Raw genomic sequence first — 12,734 nt, forward strand, 5'->3', positions numbered from 1 at the left:
TTTAAGGATATTTTGTGAGTATTCAACTTAGGACACCTAAATTTGAATACTACATCAGATACTGATTATTTGGGTTACTAGGGACAAGCATCAGGTTTTTTAATCTCTAAAATGGGGATACTAATAGGTACACTACTTACTTCACATAATTGTTTAGGGGAAAGCACATTGCAAATCATAAAACACAATTTGAGTTGTTATTACTCCTATTAAATTTTGTTGATAACTTCATGAAAGACAGTATTTAGACTGAAATTTTAAGGATGATTAGGATTTCAATACACAGAAGTTAGTTTGTGACATTTAAGGCAGGACAAAAGAGATATAAACAAAAGGTTTAGAGCCAGGAAAATAAAACATGGGAGTATATGTAAATAGTCCAGATTATGTAACATATAAATGCAGGTCAGGGCATATCATAAGAGAACACTGGGATGAAGGTTGGTGCCAGAATATGGAGAGTCTAATAGTCAAGGTATAGAGTTTAGCTTTATTTGCTAAAGACTAGTTAAAAAAAATGATCTTGGATAATTATAATTCATTTAAACTATTTGGCAGCCAGAAAGGCAACAAGCATTTTTTTGTTTGTTTGTTTAAAAAACTTACTATGTGTCAGGCACTGTGCTAGGTGCTGGAGATACAAATATGAGCAAAGAGAAAGCATTCCTGCCTTCAAGAAGTTTACACTTTAAAGATCTTATTGTTGTTGTTTGTCCTTTGTCCTTGAAGAGGACTATGACATCAGGGAGGTGATGTCATGACATGCTCTCCAAAATGGTTGGGTCATTTCACAACTCCACCAACAATGCATTAGTGTTCCAATTTTCCCACATCTTCTCCAACATTTATCATTTTCCTATTTTGTCATCTTTTCCAATCTGATAGGTGTGATGTGGTACCTCAGAGTTGTTTTGATTTGCATTTCTCTAATCAATAGTGATTTAGAGCATTTTTTTCACATGGCTATAGATGGCTTTAATTTCTTCATCTGAGAATTTTTTTGTTCATATCCTTTGACCATTTATCAATTGGGGAGTGGATTGTATTCTTATAAATTTACTTAATTCTCTATATATTTTAGAAATGAGGCCCTCATCAGAGAGACTGCTTATAAAAATTCTTTCCCAATTTTCTACCTTCCTTCTAATCTTAGTTGCATTGGCTTCGTTTCTGCAAAAACTTTTCAATTTAATGTAATCAAAATTATCCATTTTGCTTTCCTAATGTTCTCTATCTCCTGTTTGGTTCTGAATTCTTTTGTCTTCCATAGATCTGAGAGGTAAACTATTCTTTGCTCTCCCAGTTTGCTTATAGAATCAGCCTTTATATCTAAATCATGCAACCATTTTGACTTTATTTTGGTATATGGTGTGAGATTTTGATCTATGCCTAGTTTCTGTCATATTCTTTTCCAGTTGTCCCAGTGGTTTTTTTTTTTTCAAAGAATGGGTTCTTATCCCAGAAGCTGGGGTCTTTGGGTTTATTAAATAGTAGATTACTATAGTCATTGACTACTGTGTCTTGCATATTTAACCTATTCCAGTGATCCACCACTCTATTTCTTAGCCATTACTGAGCAGTTTTGATGATTGCTGCTTTATAATACAATTTAAGATCTGGAATGGCTAGGCCACCTTGCCCTGAATTTCATTTCATTATTTCTCTTGATATTCTAGACCTTTTGTTCTTCCAAATGAATCTTGTTATTATTTTTTCTAACTATATAAAATAAATTTTTGGTAGTTTGATTGGTATGGCACTGAATAAGTAAATTAGCTTAGGTAGAATTGTCATTTTTATTATATTAGCTCGACCTACCCATGAGCAACTGATGTTTTTCCAATTATTTAGATCTGACTTTATTTGCATGAAAATTGTCTCCTAATTGTGTTCATAGAATTCCTGGATTTGTTTTGGGAAGTAGACTCCTAAATATTTGATAATGTCTACAGTAAGTTTAAATGGAATTTCTCTATCCTCTTGCTGTTGGGCTTTGTTGGTAATATATAGAAATGCTGATGATTTATGTGAATTTTTTTAATAGTCTGCAATTTTGCTAAAGTTGTTTATTATTTCAAGTAGTTTTTTACTTGCTTCTCTAGGATTCTCTAGGATAACATCATGTCATCTGCAAAGAGTGATAGTTTTATTTCTTCTTTGCCTATTCTAATACCTTCAATGTCTTTTTTTTCTCTTATTGCTAAAGCTAACATTTCCAGTATGATGCTGAATGATAATGGACATCCTTGTTTTACCCCCGATCTTATTGGAAATGCTTCTAGCTTGTCCCCATTACATGTTATCCTTGCTGAAGGTTTTAGATAGATGCTATTTATTATTTTAAGGAAGACTCCATTTCTACCTATGCTCTCTAGTGTTTTTAATAGGAATGGGTGTTGTATTTTGTCAAAAGCTTTTTTCTGCATCTATTGAGATGATCATGCAGTTTCTGTTAGTTTTGGTGCTGATATGATGAATTATGCTGATAGTTTTCCTTATATTGAACCAGCCCTGCATTCCTGGTATAAATCCTACCTGGTCATAGTGTATTATTCTTGTGATAAGTTGCTGTAATCTATTTGCTAATATTTTGTTTAAAATTTTTGCATCTATATTTATTAGAGAAATTGGTCTAATAATTTTCTTTCTCTGTTTCAACTCTTCCTGGTTTAGGTATCAGCACAACAATAAAAAAGAATTTGGTAAGGTTCCTTCTTCACATATTTTCCCAAATAGTCTATATAGTATTGGAATTAATTGTTCTTTAAATTTTTGATAGAATTCTCATGTAAATACATCTGACCCTGGAGATTTTTTCGTAGGGAGTCCATAAATGGCTTGTTCAATTTCTTTTTCTGTGATGGGGTTATCTAAGCATTATACTTCCTCTTCTGTTAATCTGGGCAATTTATATTTTTGTAAATATGTTTCCATTTCACTAAGATTGTCAAATTTGTTGGCATATAGTTAGGCAAAATATTTCCTAATTGTTGTTTTAATTTCCTCTTCCTCGGTGGTGGCTTCACCCTTGTCATTCTTGATACTAGTAATTTGGTTTTCTTCTTTCTTTTTTTAATTAGATTAACCAAAGGTTTATCTGTTTTATTGTTTTTCATTCATAAAACCAGCTCTTAGTTTTATTTATTAGTTCAATAGTTTTCTTAATTTCAATTTTATTAATTTTTCTTTTGGTTTTCAATATTTCTAATTTGGTGTTTAATTGAATATTTTTAATTTGTTCTTTTTCTAGTTTTTTTAGTTGTATTCCCAATTCATTGATCTCTTCTTTTTCCATTTTATTTATGTAAGCCTTTAGAGATATAAAACTTCTTCTAAGAACTGCTTTTGCTGCATCCCATAAGTTTCAGTATGTTGTCTCATTATTGTCATTCTCTTGAATGAAATTATTGATTATTTCTATGATTTGTTGTTTGACCCAATCATTTTTTAAGGATTAGATTATTTAGCTTCCAATTATTTTTTAGTTTATCTTTCCACGGCCATTTATTACATATAATTTTTATTGTATCATGATCTGAAAAGGATGCATTTAATATTTCTGCCTTTCTGCATTGAATTGTGAGGTTTTTAATGCCCTAGTACATGGTCAATTTTTGTGTATGTGCCATGTACTGCCAAGAAAAAAGTATATTCCTTTCTATCCCCAATCAGTTTTCTCCAGAGGTCTATCATACCGAACTTTTCTAGTGTTCTATTCACCTCCTTAACTTCTTTCTTGTTCATTTTGTGGTTATATTTATCTAGTTCAGAGAGGGGGAGGTTGAGGTCCCCCACTAGTATAGTTTTGCTGTCTATTTCTTCCTGTAACTCCCTGAACTTTTCCTCTAAGAATCTGGATGCTATACCATTCGGAGCATATATGTTTAGTAATGATATTACTTCACTGTCCATGGTGACTGTTAGCAAGGTGTAGTTTCCTTCCTTATCTCTTTTGATAAGATCTATTTTTGCTTTTGCTTTGTCTGAGATCAGGATTGCTACCCCTGCTTTTTTTACTTCAGCTAAAGCATAATATATTCTGCTCCAGCCTTTTACCTTTACCCTGTCAGTGTCACTCTTTTTCAAACGTATTTCCTGTAAACAACATGTTGTAGGATTATGATTTTTAATCCATTCTGCTATCTGCTTCCCTTTTATGGGAGAGTTCATCCCATTCACATTCACAATTATGATTACTATCTGTGTCTTTTTCTCCATCCTTTCCCCTCCCCCATTTATGCTTTTCTTTCTCCTTTCTCCCTCCCCCACCACTAGTGTTTTGTTTTTGACCACCGCATCCTTCAGCACCACCTCTCTTCTATTATCCTTTTCCCTTTTCTTCCCCTTTACCCTTACTGTTTCTTCCCTCCCTTCTATCCCCCCTCCCTTTTCTTTCCATTTTCCCTCCCACTGCCTATAGGGTAAGTAAGATTTCTATGCCTAACTGATTATGTTATTCCCTTCTTGAGCCAAATCTGATGAGAGTGAGGTTCAAGCAATGCTCATCCCCCTCCCTTCTTTACCTCTGCTCTAAAAGTTTTTGTGTCTTTTCCTGTAGTGTAATTTACCCTTGTCTGCCTCCTCCTTTCTCAGATCAGAGCAATCCACTTATTTGGATCCATTTAACCCACTTGGTTAGATTTTTTTTTTTACCATTACATCAAAGTCAACTTATATCCACCCCCTTTGTGTATACTCCTTTAACATGGTGTAGTAACAATATAGTTCTCAAGAATTGTAAGTGTCATCTTCCCTTGTATGGATGTAAATATTTTGCCCTTATTAACAACATAGTGTATCTTTCTGTCTCATTTATCTTTTTATATCTCTCTTGAATCCTGTACTTGAAGATCAAATTTTTTGTTGCTCTCTGGTCTTTTTATCAGGAATGTTTGGAAGTCCCCTATTTCATTGAATATCTATCTCCTTCCCTGAAAAATCATGCTCATTTTTGCTGGGCAGTTGATCCTTGGCTGCATTCCTAGCTCCTTTGGCTTATGGAATATCATGCTCCACACCTTATGGTCTTTTAAAGTAGAAGCTGCAAGGTCCTGTGTAATCCTGACTGTGGTTCCATGATATTTAAATTGTTTCTTTCTTGCTGCTTGCAGTATTTTCTCTTTAATTTGGTAATTTTGGAATTTAGCTATTATGTTCTTTGGCTTTTTCGATTTGGGATCTCTTTCAGGCAGGGAATGGTGAATTGTTTCTATAGTTATTTTACCTGCTGGTTCTAGGACTTCAGGGCAGTTTTCCTTTATGATTTCCTGAAGAATACCAGGCTCTTTTTTTCATCATGATTTTCAGGTAGGCCAATAATTTTTAAATTGTCTCTCCTAGATTGATTTTTCAGGTCAGTTGTTTTACCCATAAGGCATTTTACGTTTTCATCTATTTTTTCAATTTTTGTGTTTCTGTTTGACTGATTCTTGCTCTCTCATAGAGTCATTGGTTTCTATTTGTTCAATTCTAATTTTTAATATATTGTTTTCATCTGTTAGATTTTGTACTTTCTTCTCCAATTGGTCAATTGTATTTTTAAGGGATTTGTTTTCTTCAGTGTACTTTTTTTCCAGCTGGCCAATTGTATTTTTAAGGGATTTGTTTTCTTCAGTGTATTTTTTTTCCAGCGGGCCAATTGTATTTTTAAGGACTCCTCTACCTCTCTCATTTGACTTTTAAAAACTTTTGTGAGTTCTTCTAAGATGGCTTTTTGGGCTTCAGACCAGTTTATGTTCCCTTTTGATGTTTCAGATCTGGGTTTGATGACAATGTTGTCCTCTTCAGAATTTCTGCCTTGATCTTCACTCTTCTCATAATATGAATCTATGGTATGTTTCTTTTTACTCATGGTGTTTCTTTATTCCCTAGCCTTTAAAGAGATTAAGCTCTCCTGCTGGGGCACAGATGGCACTGACCCAAGCTTCTTGTGTTGGGAGCCTAGGTCTTGGTCACAGGCTTTGTGTGCTGGGGCCTCTTATGTTGGCAATTGGAGGCTGTAGGGTTCTGGCAGCTTACCTGGTGTTGGGCTGGAATCAGCAAGGCTGGGATTTTCAGGCAAATCTACGTTGCTCGCTTTTCCTTTCCTTTAGCTTTGTTCAGCTCCTTTTAGATAAGTGCTGCCAGGTGTTTATCTACCTTGGCCCCCTTGCAGTGCTGCCTCCCTTAGTTCTGTTGAGGCACTGGGAGAGTCCTTTGCTGTAGAATGCTGAGGCACCTGGTAGTATTCTGAGCCAGTTTCCACTAGTTCCCCTGACCTCACTGAGGCACTCAGAGGTCTAGCTGTTGGTGTTTGCCTGCTCGACCACCTGGGCTTCAGGATCTCCTCCTGGTTGGCAGTTGGAGACTGTAGGGTTCTGACAGCTTACCTGGTGTTGAACTGGAATCAACAAGCTGCAACTTTCAGGCAACTCTAGGTTGCTTTCTTCAGCTCCTTTCAGACAAATGCTTCAGGATGCTTATCCACCTGAGGATCTTTGTAGTGCTGCTTCCCTTATTTTTGCTGAGGCACTGTAGAATGCCTAGGCACCAGAATCTCCTCCTGGTGTGCTAAAGAGGTCTTTTCACTAGCTGACTGGGTAACTCCGGGTTCCCTACTGCTCCCCTTCCCCCAGGGTAAGAGGGTTCTTTCCCGGTTAATCCCTCTAGCTCCCTGGGCTACTGCACTGCTGCACCCCATCTTTCTTCTGGTTCAGCTGTTCCATGGTTTTTTCTGGAGTGATATTTTCTGGGTTTTCAGTGGTTGATAGGGGAAGGTGAGAGTGACTACCTTTGGCTCCCGGAAGTGGAAGTTCAATCATGACCTATTAGTGCAATGTAATATTATTGTGCCAAAAGAAATGATGGAATGTACACTTTCAGAGGAAAGTGGAAAGGACTCTTTCAATTGATGCAGTATGAAGGGAGAACGAGAAGAACAATATATACATTCACAAGAACATTGTAAAGCCAAAGACAAAATTGAAAGTCTATTGAACTCTCATCAATGCAGTGAAAAACCATGAGTCCAGAAGACTGAAGATGAAACATGTTACTCCCAGCCAGAGAGATGATGAACTTAAAATGATAAGATAGGCATATTTTCCAGGTATGGCTAATGTGGGAATTTGTTTTGCTTGATTAACCATATTTATGATGAGACCTTTTCTCCTGTTTGTTTCCTCATTCATTGGGAATGCGCATTGGGAGGGATAGATTATAAATTCACACAAAAATAGATGAATTTATTTTAAAAAAGGGAAACCTAAACTAGAAGAGAATGGAGAAATGATCATAGATTTAGAGCTAGAAGGCACTTGAGAAACCATGTAGTCTAACCTCTGCAAGCTAAAGAAACAAAACTATAGAGTAGTTAAGTAATCCATGTAGTAATCATCAGAAGCAGGATTGGAACTCAGGACCTCTGACTTCAAGGTTAATGCTTTTTCCACCATACCATGCTTTGCTATAGCACAAATGCAATTTCATTCAATGAGTGAAGTCTGATTCAGTAAGAAAATAAGACAATAATACTCAGTCTCCAAATTAAGTGACACATGTCAACAGGTTTCCACCCAGATTAGTAAGGGCCACTATATCTAGGAAGAATAGAGCATTTGTCTAATTTCTGCAAGGTAAAACACCTGGAAAGAGCATGTTTGCAGATCACTGTCCTACTAGAATAAGACAGGTTATCTTGATAGGGCCTTCTTTAAATACTTCTGGTTGAGTTTTGCAAGTATGAAAAAAAATCACTATATATATGTGTGTGTGTGTGTGTGTGTATGTGTCTATGTATATGTATATATGTATATACATAGACAAATATATGCATAACACATACATATATGTGTATATATGTATACATACACATATCTGGTATATATAATTTTTATGACACCACAACCTACAACACTGTATTATTTTAAAAGAAAAAGTAATCTACTTAGTTTCAGTAATATCTCTAATAAAGAGACAATATAAAAAAAAACTTACTGAAAACATTTGATTTTCATGTACTACTCCTTGGGAGGTATGCTTGCAGGATTGAGCCAAGTTCTTGTGTATGGTAGATGTAGACTTCTAAAGAATTAGCTTGTTCTGTTTTGAATCATCATTTGTTCATCTTGCTAACAGTAAGTGGTAAAGTAATACCCTCACAGTTTTGTTTGTTCAGCTTACTCAATTTATCTTTCTCAGAGCAGAATGCAGACTTCCCTCTTCTTTACTCTCAGTTACCTGTGCCTTCTCATCTTAATAGGCTGTTAAGTCCTTTCCGTGATTTTACATAATTGAACAGATCAAGAACTGGTGCTTTTAATAACATACACACACACACACACACACACACCTTTCTTTAATTGCAAACCCCTCTGATCATATTTTTTCATGAGTTGCTTTGGCTAAAAACATTCATCACCTGGTGGCCAAATCTCTGCTGTTGATGTCTCTCCTGACTTACATAGACTGGCTTATTAAATCCGCCTGATATAGACCCATATATGCAGTGTAGTGGGACCTGCTGAATTTAGTACTTGATCACAGATAATAGCTGTAGTGCTTCAGGGACCATCTAATACAAATGTTTCATTTTATAGATGATGGAACTGAGGCCTATAAGGTTAAATGAGTTGCCAAAGGTCACACAGTAACAATTGGCAATAGAATAACTTTCCTGGCATAACTTTTGAGAATGATGAGGTATTAGGGTTGGACATTACTAGGGTTGAACTAGAGGTTCTCCATTTTAAAGGAGGAGAAAATACCTGTGTTAATGATTAAGAAGTAAGGAGAGTTACTTTGGAAAAAAGAAAAAAATAACTGAATATAGTTTAAATCTTTTTATTCCTTTCATCTTGCCAAAGCATACATAAAATTCCAATCTTTGTAGCTATTTTTTAAAGTGTTTGGGAGAGGATTCAATATAATGTGCAAATCTAATGCTGCATTAACTGAATGGATCACTGTTTCTGATGTAACACGACAGAAGAAAGGAGATATAATTTACCAACAGAAAATCCTAACTTATCAGAGATGCATTCTCACCTAATAACTACTCAGATAATAGATTGTCTAAGAGGCACTCTTACAATATGTATTCTGAAAAGATTCTTTACTGTCATAAATAAAAGGCAAAAATTAAAGTGAAAATCACATCACTGTGATTGACAAAGTTTTAGAACATAGCAATGGACAATCATGGCACTTTAAAAGAAACTGTATCTGCTGATTTTCTCTCCAATTTCCTTAATGGCTTTATCACCCAGGGCCTAGAACTCCTCCCTGCCACAAAAGAGGCACTGATTTTGAGCTCAAATGGACTAAGATTTGTTAGGGTTAGGGTTAGGAGCCCAGCCAATAAAGAAAATCAGGATTTCCTTGTCCTCTCTGGCTTATAATTGCCCAACACCAAACTCCTAGAGCAAATCTCTTGAAAAAACTTAGTTGTGAGTCCTATCTAATATCTCTCTATCACTCTGGCTCTCACTGATTGGCCAACAATGGGTCCCAGCTCATTGTTTGGGTTTTGATTACCCAGAGTAAGTATAAATAGCAATTGTTTCTGTTCTGGGCAGAATCCCTGAAGGTCTTACCTTCCTAGATTGATTATTTAGAGAAGGAAAACTAGGTCATCATTTGCCTCAATTCTTACCTAACCTTTAATTGCATCCAGGGCTATCTCTAGTCACTCTGACCTATATCTTGCCACCATACCCAGATGCCCCTAGAGGAGACATTGAGGTTGGTGAATTTGCACAGCCCTCCCCCACTTCAATCCAATTCACCTGCATGTCATGTCATCACCTCCCCGATCACCTTCCAGAATGAGGGACAAATAATAACAACAACAACCTCTAGCCTTTAGTCACTAAATGGGTGTTGCCTCAGACAAACTGAGGTCTGGGAAAGACCTTAGCTCTAAGGTCTCCCATTGCATCCAGGGACCAATCACCAGTCATCCTGACCTATATCTTGCCACTGGACTTCAAATGACTGGAGGACAAAGTGAAGCTGATGACTTTGCACAGCCACTTAAATCCAATCCCCTAGCAGCACCCTCCTGATGTCATTGGTCCTCTTCAAGAACAAAGGATGAATAACAAATAATACAGTCCTTTCTAGAGTAGTTATTCAATATACTATACACAATAGCATATATCATGTATAAGGCAGCTACATTTTATCACAAAATAAATACTTAAAACATAAAAGCTCATAAGAACACATTAGCATATATTTAAAATACAAAATATAATCCATTATCTCTATTATACTTTCCTAGGAAGCAGGAAAGATTCCCTGGAGATGTGTGGAATTTCTGGATGTATCAACTTTTACATCAACTTGCACTATTTGAGCAGCAACTCAAGTCTAAGTTTTTGGGCTATCAAGGGCATGTCTTATCCTCCTGGAAATGTGGTCATCTCCTCCAAAAAAGGTATAGTTGCAACCATCACCTGAAAAGTCATGCCTGTTTTCACTCATGTTTCATCTGTCAGAGCTGAAAATATCCAGCTCCCTAGGTTGTTCTTTGGTGATCTCTACTTTGGGAAAGAGACACAAAGCAGAAGCAACAGCTAGGGAATAGAGATCCAATGATCCAGCATCAGGTTCACTGAAGCCAGTATATGTTCCTAGAGCCACGTGTCTGTACTAGAAAGAGGGAGGGAGATAAGAAAGAAGGGAGATGGAGAGAGAGACAGACAGACAGACACCGAAAGACAGAGACACAGAAACAAAGACAGAGAAAAAGGAGAGAGCAAAAAGACACTTTATAGACCTACTTCTTTTAAATTCTACTGAATAGGCAGCTTTTCCAGGCTAAGTTGGACATCTTTTTTTGACACATCTTCCTAATCCCCTCCTCTGCCATGGTGTATAAGAGGACAATCAGGACCTTTTTGGTCATCAATGTTCTCCTTTAGCAAGGTTCTAGAGCATGCACCCATCCCCAGTTATGATTCATAGGATGTCCTTCCTTATCCAAACCATAAGTCCATGAGGGTCATCAATATGTTACTATATTATCCCAAAGCCTAAGTCTGTCAGCACTGAATATATATCTTTCTGTGGTGCTTAACTTCAGGTGAAGTGTCTCATGGAGTGCAATCATTTAAGTAGACTAGCCCTTGACCACATGGTTACAATTGAAAAAATATTTTTGAATAAAATATCCATAACATGTTCTTATGATGTAAAGGACAGGAAAGCTTAGTGACAATTCTACGTATATTTTTTCACCTACAGATTTCCCTTATTGAATGTATCTACTCTAATATATTAGCTAAAATATCTCTTAAATATATAGTGCCAGTTGAGAATTCTCCCCAAAACTCTGATCATAAATCTGTAATTGCCTATACAATATTTCCACTTACATGCCCATAAGCATTGGCAACAACATTATATTAAACCAAAACGGAAATTGGATATTTTCAATCAATCTTTACCTAGTTCCAAGTTGGTAATTGATAGTGGACTTGGTGACCATGTCATGAAATACATGGGCTCATACTAGCCTGCTCATTTGTACGAACCTGAATGCAAATGTCCTAATTTTCTTCAACCACTTCCTGTTTGCAAGTTGGAAATATTCATGATATCAGGAACATATTTTTTTAATGCGTTCACATATGAATTGCTAGTTTTCTTAATGGCAGCATTAAAGCCTCATGAAGTAATTATGTATTTGTCACCATCTCCTTCCTTTGTCAATCAGCACAAAGTGCTCCCTATAGGACCATTGAACACAGGCTCTTTGTGAAATGAAGCATTTCGGTCTGGCAGTTTAAAAAAAAATTATTGCCACCCTAGCAGATGGAACCTCCGTAATTTAGTACTAATCAGCTCAACTGGTTTTACAGAATTTCTGCCTTTAATGTCCTTTGCCTTCATTGTGTGTGATTTAGATGGAGCTGAGAAGAGCTTTGAAGGCTGGCAGCTATCAATAGCTGGCTGATGCTATCTGCCTGTCATTAGAATCCCCTCCTGCTGCCAAGTAGACCCTGGATCAGGTGACTGGGACAAGCTAAAGACAGGAGTGCACCTGTAAGTAAGTTCACTCATTCAGGGCCAGATTATGATTGGTTAGATAAAACAAAGAGATCTATTCCATTCCAGACCACCAAGTGACCACACCATTATGCTATCAGCTCTTGGGGAGAGGGCCGGCAGAGAAAGAGATATATTACTTGCTGACCCACCCTTAACCTGAGAGAGGTGAATAATAAGTCAAAGTTGAAGTCATCCCCCAGACTCACCAAGCAGCTGCTGTCTTTTCATCAGTGCACTGATGCAGCCCTACTGCATTGTGATTAATATTGCCGGTATAGATTTTTTTTTTGTTTTCAGAAGATGTTGGAAAACATCCCTGGCTGTGAAGACTGTCAGAGGAGAGTATATTTTTCTATGGGAAAAATATTTGGTATGTGTCAATAGTGTTTTTCTTTTTCTTTTGTTTCTCCTCAAGCTTCTTTTCAAGACTTTTTTTTTAAATTTCTCTATATAGTTAAATTAAGCAGATGTTCAATATTGGTATGGTATCTTTATATGTCTGGAGGCATTTTTACCACACCAATCTTCTCTACCTTTTTTAAGGACAAAAGAATATTTTGCTTTTGGATGAATCCTAAAGGAATCCAGATTCTGTGATCCAATACCTTAATTATATTTGTTAAATTTTTTAACAACTTTTGAAGGTCACAGGGAACTGCCAAGATAGAAAGGAAAATAGCATGGTATAGAGTGATGACTAC

This window comes from Vombatus ursinus, unplaced genomic scaffold (assembly GCF_900497805.2).
Source record: "Vombatus ursinus unplaced genomic scaffold, bare-nosed wombat genome assembly UNPS02014781.1, whole genome shotgun sequence".
Classification (NCBI taxonomy): Eukaryota; Metazoa; Chordata; class Mammalia; order Diprotodontia; family Vombatidae; genus Vombatus; species Vombatus ursinus.